We start from the raw sequence: 15,641 nt of genomic DNA, 5'->3' as shown, positions 1-15,641 counted from the left end.
AAATTGCAAATCAAATATTTACTTATATCTTATTTAGCTTATTATTCAGTATTCATTTATTATGTAGAAAACTACAGGGTGTATCCAAAGTTAGTAGGTAGGTGGTAATATACGTTGAGATTTCGATGTCAAAATGTACTTTATATTGTATTCTTGTATAATGTATCATATTCGTTTATATTTTCATAATTATGGTACAATTGTAGAAAGTATAACTTCCTTCTAATGTTGAGTTAAAAGTTATACAGTCCAGGGTTCGAGTCCCTATTCAGACGCCTATGTGTGCGATCATTAACAAATATCATTAATATGTGGTATGAATTTTTTCCTGTCACTCGCAAGTTCGTTCTGAAAAAAAATTCATAATTAAAAGGAGGGGAATGTTATAACGGTCAAATATTGAGTGACAAGTAATTATCTAATTGCCCGTTAGTAGGAATTAATTGCAATTGGTAATATTAATATCCGTCGCGAATACAGGTGTCTAGCGAACTGCCTTAGCCAACACTAGCTTGCTCAACCACCGTTTTTCGCCCGAATTCGGAGTTACATGCATTCTTATGGGAATATCAAGAAAAATGCAACTTCTAAACCAATGGACCGAATTGGATGAGATTTCAACCAGCGGAAGAACACATCATCAAAGTACTGATTCCAAGATTTGAGCCTAATCAGAACAGAAATACGGGAGTTATGATTTATTAAAGATTCATCGCCGAATTGAAAGGGAGAAGCTACCCTACCGAGTTGTTCTTGCTTTTCGTGACTGAATACAAAAGAGGAAGAGTTAGCCTAATCTCTGCGCGAGGGGCTGCTGCCAGGGGTTAAGGACCTGAGTGAGCATTTGCCAGGATAGGAGGACAACGGTCAAAGCACCAGAAACAATAAACAAGCACCTGATCATAGAGGGTAGCGCGTCACCTCGTTCAAATCTGGAATAAAAGGGATGATTTGGAATAGCGAGACACAGTTTTGCCACAGTTTTGCCTACAATCGCCACCGAAGTGTGAGCTACGCGCGACCTAGCTGCGAGGTCTGGATTTGTTTTCCTCGAGTGGGTGTTTCAGAGCCATGGAGTAGAGCAAAGTAGAATCAGGGGGTCGTTATCCCCTTCACCGTCAACGCATCCGTGCACATACGTGTGGTTATGTGAGAATAACGCCAGACACGTCCACCTGTGTCAATCGTCCGAAACAACGTCCAAAGTAGTGAAAGTTAATAACATTTGATATCCATGTGAAACCGCGAATGGCTCATCGCGTACGTTCGTCTCATCGCCCAAGTCACGTATCTGTACTTACGAGTGACCGCGAAGAACTGACCTATTATTGCGCAAGTTGTCGTATGGAGTCGACAGTGAACGAGTGAAGCCAGGATCCGATGAGGCCAGATGGAGCCGCCGACCGATCCACTTTCGCCAACCAGGATAACCGCGAAGTGCAACACTGGAGTGCAGATGTCTTCCGGAACTGTAGGACCACTCCGCCCAACCCAGGTCAGAGGGAATGCAGCTAAGGTAAGATCCAACCATGTGCGTGTGTGAGAAAGATGACGACTATCTACCGCGAATCTGCGTAAATTAAATCATTGCTTAACTTAAATCAGTGCTATGGCAACCCTAGACATCTGTTTTCCGGCGGAGTAATTTATTTATTTATTTATTTATACATACTCCCCATAACAGAGCTATTGCTCCACTTACAACGGGGGCTTACAAGTAAATAAACTATGGTACATAATATCCATATACATAAATCAAATGTTAAAGATGAGAGTTTATGTTAACTGCAAACAATAGTTCATTGAATATATTTATACCTTCAGAAAAGATAGAAGGGGTTCGCACAAGGAACAATTATTCAATTTATACTTAAAATCCTAAACGATAAATTGTAAAAGGCAATGTAGCCAAGACATAGCAAGAGTATGGTCAAAGTAGTAAATAATCTAACCTTTGTATTTGTCATATTGTCGCAATATGCCATAGAATGAGAGAATGAATGTGAGATCGAGTGAAAGAGGGCAAGATGTAATGTGTATTTATCTGTGCTTTAATATATGTGTATATTCAGAAACACCGTAGTCTTATGTAACGTCATTTCAGGTATTTAAAATCAAATCCTCCTAGGTTTATTCTCGGTAACTCCGACTGTTAGGCACTTATCCTGACCGTATTATAATTTATGTAGTGTTTTATTCGCCCAGCAGGTGAGGCGAGAGATTCTTCGTTGTTGCGTTGCTAAGCTCAGTTCAGTGGAGTTAATTGAGTTAGTTAGTTATTAAATTAGCAGCCCGTGACATATGTGCCTGAGCATATGTGCTGAACCTTTGTACTCGAATATTGTGGTCTGTTCATGAAGTCATTCTCAAAATATAGAAAAATATCTTATTGTATATTAAATACAATACAGCTATTAATACAATTATGATCATGTTGTGTTAGAATGGATTTACAACGATATTGACTTTTATACATTTGAACTAAGAGCACACATTCTTCTTGATACAATTCACTTCTGCAAGATTATTTAGAATTATAACATTTACTTGTTTAATTTGATTGAAATTTTAGTAAAATCGTGGAAATAGGATCACTGCTGATTAACCCATAATATTTTAAATTATCAAAACAAATAAACCAAGTGAACAATGTAAAACTGAATTGATGCACGATCATAAAATTGTCACTGGAATTGTAATGTATGTAAAAACAAATATAGTATTTGAAACTACCAACCTTATGTACACAAATTCCATTCATAAGCAAAAAATAAAATGTACAAATCAAAGAGGCAAGTTCAATAACAATATGTAAGGTGTAGGAAAATTACGATCAATGTTTGATTTGTATTTTTGTCAAGAGTCAAGAGAACAAATGTCCGTAAAAACCTGCGTTCCTGCATTCGTAATTTTGAGCAAGACGTGTAATGTTCTTTAATTGTATTGTTCATTGATTCCATACACATGAAGATGAATGAAGTATTATTTCTTGTACACAAATGTGAATGTTGGCAACATTTGTACCTTCTTGGATAGCAGATGACACAAGGAAGTAATTAAAGTAATTTGTACGCTTCGTGTCATATCTTTTTTGATATTAATACGTTGCCAAGTAAACTGAGAGTGCATTTTTTATCATCACTTGTAAGTTTAGACCCACCCGTAACTTACATGTGATTGTTAGTTGGGAAAACTTTTTTTTTACGAGGAATCACTTATTTGTTAGCTATCAGAAAACGCTGAAATAAGTTCCATACAATGAGCAGTGTTTTCTCAATTCATCTTTTTATGTGGAAAATTGTCATATTTTTAAAAAAAAACAATAGAAGTTCGATTATCTCGAAAACTACTAATTTTCGGACTGGGTATCATATGGTGAAATATATTGCAAATTGTCTCTGCTTTAACCCCTTTCATGGAATGCATCTAATTACAAGTCACCCTGAGCATATATATATATTGATCCGTGACAAGATTTGACGAGGACGAGGGATGTCACTTAGGGATGTAGCAGTGTTCAATGTTCAAGTAGGGTTTACTGGTTGTGGATAGCCTTCTTTGACCTTCGGGTTTAAGAAAGATAGGGAGAGTTGCTGTTGAATGCAAAAATCCAGCTGTAGCTTCAAAAGTTTGATACGAATGTTTACTGAAGTTACGGGAGATATTATGAGGCAGGCTAAAAGTCCTTCGAGAAAAATTGAAACACTAATGTATGTAGTAAAATATGTTTTAATGATTGAATAACATGTTCAAAATTATAATTTCAATATCCAGGTTGCTGAATTTTTTTATGAACGATATTATAGTACTTTCAGAAATTTCATTTTTTTCAAATATTCCATCCGCTGACACAGGAAGAGAAAAGAGTTCTTGTATGGGAATCGAACACAGTTGACATACACTATCCTAACAGACAACGTATTCATGACGTAGTTTTAAAATTTAATTTTATTCAAAATGAACGATAAGCTTATTCTTAATTTGTAATGGTGGGTACTAAGAGAGTTCAAAGTTCAAGCGAGCCTTAAGTGTTGTACAATTTATTATTATTCTCGGTATTTGCAAAATTCAAATTTTCTTTCACTATGTTTTCAAGTATTTGAATAATATTAATACGATAAGACAATCTGAATAACGATATTTATGTTAGTGGATTTAAAATATTTTACTGTTCAATGCCGAGAAGTAATTTTAGAAAGTAACGGAATCATGGCTACTTTTAAAGTAAACGTCAGTTACTTTGTGTCATGTAAAACTTTGCCCGATGTGACTTTCGAACCAAAGTAATACATATCCGCACATAAGTAAATTGAGAAAGCTGGATAATATAGAAACAATGCCACTATCAGTGGATTCAAGGCGCATCATGTTATCAATATGCAAGAGTCGACGAATGATGTGTATTATACTAAAATACTCGATAATGCAAACTTTATACGAGGGTCACTATTTATATTTTGAGCTTTGGCAACACTGATTGAAGCGAGGCGCGATTTGACGTTTGCACGGAGTCGTCTGGCATTATTGACCATAACGTACTTCAAATGTTTTGTCAATAGCTTGATTTGTGTTGTTTATGTTGCCTTGGAGATTGCGCGACAACAATAAAATGGAATTAACTCGTGAACATTTTCGTGCGATGATTTTTTACGATTTTCGACATGGATTATCAAGACAAGAGTGCATCGATCAACTTACTTCCACATTTGGCGATGAAGCCCCATCCTTTGCCACTGTGAAACGCTGGTACAACGAATTTAATCGTGGCCGCCATTCGCTCACCGACGAGATTCGCGAAGGTTGTCCAAAATCAGTTGTTGTTCAAGAAAACATTGATGCTGTGCAAAACCTAATACTGCAAGATCGTCATGTGACATACTGTGAGATTGAGGCAACCATAGGCATTAGTTCCACCAGCATATATAAAATATTACATGATCATTTAGTTGTGAGAAAGGTATGTTCTCGTTGGATCCCACACAATTTGACAAAAACTCAAAAAGACGCTCGCGTCAATTGGTGCAAACAAATGCTCAATAAATACAATCGTGGTGCTTCAAAAGACGTATGTAAGATTGTAACAGGTGACGAATCATGGATATATGCATATGAGCCGGAACGTAAACAGCAGTCGACTGTATGGGTGTTTCAAGATGAACCCATTCCAACAAAAGTTGTTCGCGCTCGAAGCACATCGAAACAAATGGTCGCCTGTTTTTTCGGGGAAACTGGTCATGTGGCAACTGTGCCTTTAGAGGAACGTAGAACGGTCAACTCTGAATGGTACACAACAATTTGTTTGCCAGAGGTCTTCAGTCAAATACGGAAAACAAACAAACGCCGTCGGATCATTCTTCATCAAGACAATGCCAGCTGTCACACATCTCGTCTAACAACCGACTTTATGAACAGTCAAAAAATCGAATTGATGGGTCATCCGCCGTACAGTCCTGATTTGACTTCTTCTTGTTCCCGAATGTCAAGAATAAATTGCGTGGACAAAGATTTTCGTCGGCGGAAGACGCCGTTGATGAGTTCAAAAACCATATTATGGAGGTTTCTCAAGAAGATTGGAAAAACTGCTTTGACAAATGGTTCGACGAATGCAAAAGTGTATTGACCATAAAGGAGAATACTTCGAAAAACAATAAAGTAGTTTTCAATGTCAAATTCCTGTTCTTTCATTGTTAGGCTCAAAATATAAATAGTGACCCTCGTACTCAAATCAATGCTCGCTTTTGATTATCCGATACATATCATGGAATTCCCTTCGTACATTTTATTACAATCAACATTAATAAAAATTACAATGAGTGTAAGTTAATTTACAGAGTTAAAATGTGAACTTTATTTGCAATATTTAATAATTTCATAATTTATTATATAATAATACCTTGATTGCCTTCATTTCAATTTAAAGAAGGAGACTGAAATATTACCTCCGCCAAACTGAAATAATGATTTAATTTTAGTTGTTATTATATGTAAAGCGTTCCCTTAATGTGATATGTAACGGGATGTAGATACACTAAATTCAGTGAATTGTGTTGGATAATTTTTAAAATTGGCTTCACTTCGTGAAGATAGTGTAAAAAATAATAGATAAAGTCAAAATTGTACGTTGAGTTGAGTTAGCAGCTTCTGCATTGAAATTTAATAATTTTCAATTTAAATGTTTTCTACAAGGAAAATTTAAACTTTGCCAATTAAGAAATATGTTGCTCAATAAGATAACCGCTTCCTGTAATAACGATTACACATGTAGGAATTGGATGATACGGTTTTATTAAAACTTTCATTTCCATATTAAAATGAAAATGGTTTTAGTCAGACTCTTCTCTGCCTACATTTTCGATGTCGGTTATAGTGGAGAAGATGTCATCAGCACTGCAGTTCCCTCTCTCCCTCCCACGCAGTGTTCAATTGAAGAAAATGCAGAAGGACCATAGATCAGTGGCGGCAAAAAGGGTGACGTGCATGGGTAGTTGTTCCAATTTTGAACCTGCACTATGGCTTTTAATGCTAACTTTTGACTACAAAGATAAAGAAAACTGTCCTTCACCCTCCTTCGATTTCCCCAGTTTTGGCATCCAATTGCCGCAACAGATCTCGATGTATGAATGATGCAGCATGTCAGAAAATTTTGTCAGATGAAAGTCGTCCCTGTAGGTAGAGTTGAATATTATTCCAAAAAAACTTTTGAGGAGGAGGGTCAGTTGTTTACCATGTTTCTTTTGTTTGGCTTCTTCCGATTTTTTACCTTTCCATAATTTGGAAAGTAAGAATCTGAAGACTCAGAACTGAAACTGCAACTGAAATAGGTTAGCCGAAGATGTAAGGAAACCATAATGTTCGTTTTAAAAATGAAAATATATTCATTGTAAAAAAAGCCAGTATTTTATGAGGAAAAAGTTATTCTTCTTCAGTGTTTGCAAAAATTGATGACATGCCATGCAATGAATGATCTTTGCTGAACATAAATAATTCCATCTTCCATGAGTGATTTAAAATGCAATGACTGTATTTTTTCTTCAACATCGTGAATATTAATCTCGAATTTATGACTCAAACAGTGAATCATTGTTATTTCATACCAAATGATAATAGAGTACACAATCAAAGTGAGGAATTTTTCATTACCTGGTTGGGACGGAAATTTTAAATGTAGGGCAGTGGATGAAAGAGATAGAAGGGGGAAATTTCTTGGCTTCCACCCCTCCAATTTGAACACTGCTCCCAGGGACAGCTGTAGTAACCTAGTGAATCCAAGAGTCTGCTTATGAGAGGATACTTCCGAGAAACTCGCACCCGAGTTTTATTTCCATTGGAATGATCTGTAATGATAAGTTTTTTAATACAAAATTTGGAAATTTCCAATTTTTCAGAATGTTTACCTGAAAGTGCCAATTTTTACTTGGCGATACAAAATGCCAATCTATAACTGATTTGATCTTAAAATATTAACAGAAATATTACATGTAATTAGATAATTAACCGACCCATCATCATAACTGAAGAAACAAGGCAGTGTTTGACCTAAGGCCAATGTTGTTTTTCACTGTTTCTCTATGGTTGTGTTTTTCTAGGCATCCTAAGCTTATTTCCTATTACAGTTGTCTACCCAACTTGGAATAGTCTACAATGAATTCTAGAGAGATATATTTTTTTAAGAATTACCAATATAACGGCAAAATAGAGAGGAACTTTCGCAAATGACCTTGCTGGAACATGGGCAGGCCATGTAGCACGAATGGGAGAGGAAAGAAGAGTTTACAGAATTCTTGTTGGGAATCCTGACGGTAAGAGACCTGTAGGAAGGCCAAAACATAGATGGAGGTAAAACGTTTAGATGAACCTAAAGGAAATCGGGAAGGATGGAAAATATTTGATTGATCTTGCCCAGGATAGGAACACGTGGAAGTTTGTGTTTCTGCAGCATAAACCTTCGGGTTTGAGAAGGTTAAACAGAGTTGCTGGAACATACAAATATCCAGCTATAGCTTCAACAGTTCGATATTGATTTACAGTCAACATTAATAAAAACTACAATGAGAGTGTAAGTTAAATTACAGAGTTCAAATGTGAACATCATTTGCAATATTTAATAATATCATAATTTATTACATAATATTAACTTCATTGTCTTATTTTCAAATTTTAAAATGTAACTGAAGATTTTCTACATACGTTTGAAAGTCGCGGTGCAGTTTTAATCGGTAAACCTGAAATAATGATTTAATTTTAGTTGTTATTATATATAACGCGTTTTCTAAATGTGATAAGTAACGGGATGCAGACGCGTTACCGACTGAGCCACCACCTATTTATGTAAAATACAAGAAATTCAGTCGGTTCATTTGCAATATTTCAGAATGTATTTTGTAATTTTAATGTGTTCATCTTTGTTTCAAATATAAAAGAATGAAATGGAACATTTGCTACATCTCCGTTGAATTTCCTTGTGCGGTGTTTCTCTGTGTCCCTTAAATAATAAACACATTGTGTATACATATGTATATCGTATGCATATGCACGTATATACAGGGCGTCCATAAATTTTCATCCCACCCTGGGTATTGTGAGAACAGCTGTAAATAGGAAGAAATGTCGAAACATATATTCCATTATGTTCAGGGGGAAACGTTTTGAGGCCAGCCATGCCCTACCCGGGCCCAACACAAGGCTGGGTTTGATTCATTTTTTTCAAATTGCAAATTGGTAAAAAAATATGTCGTTTGAAAGGTCTTATGATAACAACAATAATACAGCAAATTCGGGGTCTATACGTAGCTCCAATTCACAATCGCGTGAAATCAAATGTGGAACATAACCAGCATTGGACAGGACTCCAACTCCTACAGTAGTAGTCCTAGACAACAGCGAGAGCCGCAAAAATGTTCCTACACTGTAGCATGATTTGGAGATATCCTAGCAGTGTCTACAAATACGTACACCTCCCTCCCAAGAGATGGCAAGCGTCCGTACGAAAAACCGCATATCATCGCGTCCCCTGAGATTGCTACCAGGAGGTCAAGGACCGACATGCACAATCGCAACTCAAGTCAAATGGTGAAGGAGGCACGTTACATGAACAATGTCAACTGAAGGCAAATTGTTGGGGGTGGGGTTACAAGATGTTACAACACGTACACCACTAAACGTCAAATTGAGCTTACCTACTATTTACAGAAGATGTTCGAAATGAGCCCCATTCACTTGTTTGTAGGAGATTACAGACGGAGTATCGAACCAGACCAATTAATGAGTGTTACTACCACGATGTAGATTCCACAGTACTATTCTGCTTATGTTCTCTTAAGCAAACAGACCTGACCGAAAAATTTCAATGTTACTTTTAAATACTCGTACAAGAGTTGTAGTGTCGTGCACACTGTGTGATCTACTAACGTGTTTCCTGAAGCTTCCGTTACCGTGGTTCTGTTTGTGTGTGTATTGGTGGTTAAAGTGTTTCCACGACGAGAAAAATGAATTGTGCCGGAAGGGCGCGTTCTGGCCAAGACAAAGTGGAAATTATCTTTATTTTCGGTGAATGTGGCAGAAACTACCGTGCTACTGCTAGACGACTTAACGAATTGTATCCCCAACGCCCTAGTATTGACCATAAGTATTTTTGAGACCTTATAAAAAAATTCCGTGAAGCGCAAACCGTCAATGACAGACGACGTCCATAGGTATTTTAGGAAACCACATAATTGGACCCCTATTTCTTAATGGCAATTTAAACGGTAATCTGTACCTGCAAATTCTACGTGACACAGTGGATCTCTTGGTAACGGACCTTGTAGAAAACTCAGTCAATGTCAACGGTGTGCCTGAATTTGATGCGGACAATATCGTCTTTCAGCCAGAAGGATGTCCTGCACACTACAGCCGGGAACGAACGAGCATTATCCCAATAGGTGGATAGGCCGTCGTGGTACTATCGAATGGCCTGCGAGATCGCTTGATTTGTCTCCGAACGATTTCTTCCTTTGGGGACACCCTGAATCTGTTGTGTACAAAACAGAACCTCGAAGTCTTGCTGATCTGTAACAAAGAATAATAGCAGCCTGTAGAAACATTTCAGACGACACTTTCAGCAAAGTGTGACGTGCATTTCATACTCGTCTGTTCTAGTGCCAAGAAGTGAATGGGGCTCATTTTGAACATCTTCTGTAAATAGTAGGTAAGCTCAATTTGACTTTTAGTAGTGTACATGTTGTAACATCTTGTAATCCCCCATTGCCTCCAGTTGACATTGCACATATAACTGCGTGACTCCTTCACAATTTGACTTGAGTTGCGATTGTGCATGTCGGTCCTGTCCTCCTGGTAGCAATCTCAGATGGCGCGATGATATGTGGTTTTGTGTACGGACGCTTGCCATCTCTTGAGGGGGGGAGGTGTACGTATTTGTAGACACTGCTAGGTTATCTCCGTATCATGCTACAGTGTAGGAACATTTTTCCAGCTCCCACTGTTATCTAGTATTACTACTGTAATAGTAATGCTGGCCATGTTCAACATTTGATTTCACGCCATTGTCACGTAGAGACCGCGGATTTGTTGTGTTATTGTTGTTGTGATGAGACCTTTCAAACGACATGTTCTTTGAATCCCCTTGCTATTTAAAAAAATTGAGTCGACCCCAGCCTACCCGCTTGTAGGGGCCCGGGTAGGGCATGTTTGGCCTCAAAACGTTTCCCCCCTAAAATCATGGGATACGTGTATCGCCATTTCTTCCTATTTACAGCCGTTCTCACAATACCCAGGGTGGGGTGAGACTTTATGGACACCCTGTATAATGCATATGTTAAATTGAATTTATAGAGTTGACACTGGTAATTATTACTCATGAATCTGATACTTGTCCAACGATATATCTGCCCATTCTTTGCATTAAGACAATCTTCGTGAAGATAGTGAAAAAAATATAATAGATAAATTCAAAATTTTTCATTGAGTTGAGTTAGCAGTTCTGCGTTGAAATTTGATTATTTTCAATTTAAATGTTTTGTACAAGATTAATTTCAACTATGGCAATTAAGAAACATGTTCCTCAATAAGATTACCGCTTCATATAATAAGGTTTTTACTTGTAGGAATTGGATCATACGTTTTTAATAAAACTTTCACTTTCTTATTGAAATGAAATTTGTTGATGTCAGACTCTTCTCTGCACACTGCAATCTAACATGAAAGCACACGAGTGTGTAGATAGAGTTAGTGCTTCCTAAATTCTCGATGTCGGCTATAGTGGAGAAGATGTCATCAGAACCACACTTGAACGCTTTTATGCCCCTCTCCTTCCCAGGAATTTTTGGAATTGAAGAAAATGCAGAGGGTCTATAGATCAGTGGCGGCAACAAGGGTGATGTCTTTGGGTAGTTTTCCCTATTTTGCACTTGCACTGTGGTTTCTTGTTCCTAAGCCTTGACTACAAAGAAAAAAGTTAACTGTCCTCCTCCCCTTACATTTCCCCAGGTTTGGCATACAATTGCCGCAACAGATGTCTATGTATGAATGATGTAGCATTTCAGAAAATGTTCTGACAGGAAATTATTCGAAAATGGCTTTTTGGGAGGGGGGTTAGTTGTTTCGGACGTTTCTTTTGTTGGACTTCTTCCGATTTTTTCCCTTTGCATAATTTGGCAACTACGAATCTGAAAACTCACAACTGAAACTGCAACTGAAATAGGTTAGCCGATGTTGTAAAGAATCCAAATGTTCGTTTTAAAAAAAAGCCAAAAATATTCATTTTTAAAACAGCCGGCATTTTATCAGCGAAATGTAATTCTTCTTCAGTGTTGAAACCTATTGATGACATGACTTGCATAGGATGATCTTTGCTCAACATTAATAATTCCATCATCCATGAGAGATTTGAAATGCAATGACTGTATGTTTTGTTTAACATCGTGAATATTAATCTCGAATTTATGACTGAAAAAAGTGAATTAATGTTATGCCATACCAAATGATAGTAGAGTACACAATCAGAGGGGGAAATTTTCTTTCCCTGGTTGGGAAGGAAATTATAAATGTAGAGTTGGAAATGAAAACGTAGAAAGGTAAATTCCTTGGCTCCCCCCCTTTCAAATAGTACACCGCTCCCAGGGACCGCTGAGTTACTGATCTAGTGAATCTAAGAGTCTGTTTATGAGAGGATACTTCAGAAATAATCGCACACGAGGTTTATTTTCCTTGAAATGATCTTTAACGATAAGATTTAAATTCGAAATTTTCAAATTTCGAATCTTTAATCGTGTGCTGTTGGAGTTCGAATTAAAAACAGCCGATGGTATTGTAATTGATGTATTTCAGCAAACCATTATTTATAGGATGTGTACCTGAAAGTGCCAGTTTTTACTTCGCGATAAAAAATGCCAATATATATAAAAGGTAACAAAAAAGTTCTTGCCGTTCTAGAGCAGTGATAAACAAAGAGCAATACAGTGGACGGTACGTACCTTTAGGTTTCGAAGTGATTTCCATCAGCATCCAACACCCTTTGCCAACGTTCCTGCAGCTGCACAATACCCTGGTGATAAAACTCGGCGGGCTTGGATGCAAAGAAGATAGTGAGTGCGTTCCGCTGGTCTCCCTCATTTGCGAAGGATCTCCCACGGAGCTGGTTGTCGAGGGAATGAAACAGGTGGTAATCTGTTGGTTCAAGATCCGGTGAATATGGTGGATGGTACAGGGTCTCCCAGCCAAGTTGCTGAAGGGTCTCCCGGATCCTCTTTGTCACATGTGGCTTGGCATTGTCGTGCAGGAACAGCACACCCTTGTGATTCACCAATGCCGGCTTCTTCTGCCGCAATGCACGGCGCACCCTTTGCAACTGCTGAGAGTAGAGGTCAGCAGTGATGGTCTGACCAGGTGGAAGGAGCTCGTAATGCACCACTTGCCGACAATTGCACCATATAGAGAGCATAACCTTTCGTGGGTTCAGAGGCGGTCTTGAGGTGTGAGGAACAGGGTCACGTTGCGACATCCAATGTCTGGTACGCTTGGGAGTATCATAGAGAACACACTTTTCTTCACCAGTGAGCAAGCGATGAAATATGGGTGTGTTCGGGTGCTGAGTGAGCAAGCACAAACAGGCAGTCACTCGTTGTTCCTTGTTGGCTGCCGACAATGTGTGGGGTACCCACTTGCTTAAGTTATATGACATCCCTATCCCATGCAGGTGCAGTCTGACTGTTTCAGCGGAAACATGGAACTTTTCTGCAAGTTCATCACACGTTAGACAACTGTCCTCCTCGATGGCTGCTTTCAGGGCCTCGTCATCCAACACATGTGGTCGTCCACTGCGAGGTTCATCCGAAAGGCTCACATCTCCCGAACGGAATTTCTGGAACCAATGCCTGGCAGTGCGTTCGTTCAAGGCATTCTCCCGAAATGCCTGGCAAATGCAGTGACTTGATGCGGCAGCTGACAGGCCCACTTTAAAGTCATACAACAAACACACGCGAACATGCTGCTTCGATACCTCCATTTCTCTTCGACACTGGACGAGATATGACTGCTGTGTGTGCGAAACGTGCCTGTATTACTGACAGTCGAAGGTCAGACTAACTCCCGATCGCTTGGCAGGCACGTGCCTCATTTTGTTTCCTCTGTGTGAGTGCATGATTAATGGGCCGTCAAAAACGGCAATAACTTTTTTGGTTACCTTCTAACTGATTTGATCTTAAAATGTTAACAGGAAAGTGAGATATATTTATATAATTATCAGGTCCATACTCATAACTGCAGAATTAAGGCAGAGTTTGACCTAGGGCCAATGTTGTTTCTGACACTTTCTCTATCGTTGTGGTTTTCTAGACATCCTAAGCCTATTTCCAATTACAGATATCTACCCAACTTTGAATAGTCTATAATGAATTCTAGACAGATATACGTAATTTTAAGAATTAACAAATATCACAGCAAATGGAGAGGATTTTTTTTGCAAGTGACCTGGCTGGAACATAGGCAGACCATGTATCACGAAGGAGAGAGGACAGAATTGTATACAGAATTCTTGTTTTGAAACCTGCCGGAAAGGATCTGTGTGAAAGCCAAGTCGTGGAAGGAGGAATAACGGTCAGATGAACCTAAAGGAAATCTGTAAAGATGGAAGAGATTGGATTGATCTTGCCCAAGATAGGAACACGTTGAAGGCTTGTGTTGCTGCAGCCAAAAACCTTCTGGTTTAAGAAGAATAGAGAGAGAGTTGCTGAAACATGCAAGAAGTCCAGCGTGGGATTAGGATCATCTTACCATTTCGCCGAGTGGTCTTCACACGCATTATATCAGATTTATCATCTAAGTAAAATTTTCGGCGAAAGGAGTATTCCAGGAAATTTCCCATTTTGATGAAAATTTTCCTCAGGTGAGATATTTGTCTCTTTTTATTCGGTGAAACGGGAATACGCGAAATAAGATTCGGTGAAACGGGAGAAAATCCGATTAGGAACTTCATGAACATTGCTTTTTAAATGACTGAAAGAAAAACACTTGCGCCGGACTCTGTGACTGAGTGGTTAGCACATCGCGCTGCGAGGCCCAGGGTGCCGTGTTCGGATCCCGCTCGGACATGGTTGTGTGTGAATGTCCATTTATCATTTTCATCATTTCATCACGCATCCCCGTCTTCGCAAATTAGTAAAGAGACACAAAACGCGAAGTAAAATAAAGTAAATAAAATCCAAAAATAAAAAAAAGTAGAGTTTGTGATAAATTTCCATTTTGTTTCAGTGAACAGATTCTTACTCTTTTGGTAACAGTTATATATCACAACTCGTACGGTTTGACAGTTCAAATAAATGCCACTTCTTTCTGAACAGGAGTGTACGTAAAATTCACTATTGTCTACTTACATGTCTACAAGTGGCTAAAATATTTTTAAACGACGGCTCACGTAGAATAAACTAACTCACATACATACGCTTCACTAACAAGAGCTTCGTATGTGTTGTTAAAATTTCATCAGCGTGCATTAACGTGAATCCTTTATGAGAATAAAGGTGTTCCAGAAGTCTCTTACCGATTTTAGTATATATTTGATTGTCTATTGATCCAAAAGTTGCAGAAAAGCGATGTAAAAGAATCAGTTCCATTTGTCAATGAGCATTGTACTGTATTGCACCTAAATCTTTTTCTGAATAGACACACTCTCGGCGTTGCTACGATTACAACAGACACATGCAGGAGTGCATGAAATTTTTTTGAGTGAAGAACACCTTAAGTTGCTACCCTCAACACGTCTTGAGTTCATAATGATTGGAATTCATCAGAAACTACTCGAAAACGCTTACTATAAAGAAGCCTATTAACAATGGATTCAAACAGCAATCATTCCTAAGATATTGCATGTCTGGTGATCTTTGCTATATATAAGTGGTTTTCAAACTGCAGGTGTGAGGAGCAGACTTCATAGGTTGAACACTTACATAAAATATAGCTGATTTTGTCACTGACACTCTTTTCTTCGTTTCATGTGATTTGAAATAAAATACTCCTTCAAAATCTATATTAGACTAATTTTGGAACCGAATCACTAGACGTTTAGTTATGACTAACGGGTACAATGAGAGCCGCTGATCTATATCAACCAAAATGCATCGAGAGATGAACAATGCGATTTTCTACTC

This window comes from Lepisma saccharinum, unplaced genomic scaffold (assembly GCF_977018435.1).
Source record: "Lepisma saccharinum unplaced genomic scaffold, izLepSacc3.1 HAP1_SCAFFOLD_173, whole genome shotgun sequence".
Taxonomy (NCBI): Eukaryota; Metazoa; Arthropoda; class Insecta; order Zygentoma; family Lepismatidae; genus Lepisma; species Lepisma saccharinum.
Note: the sequence above shows the minus strand (reverse complement) of the source record.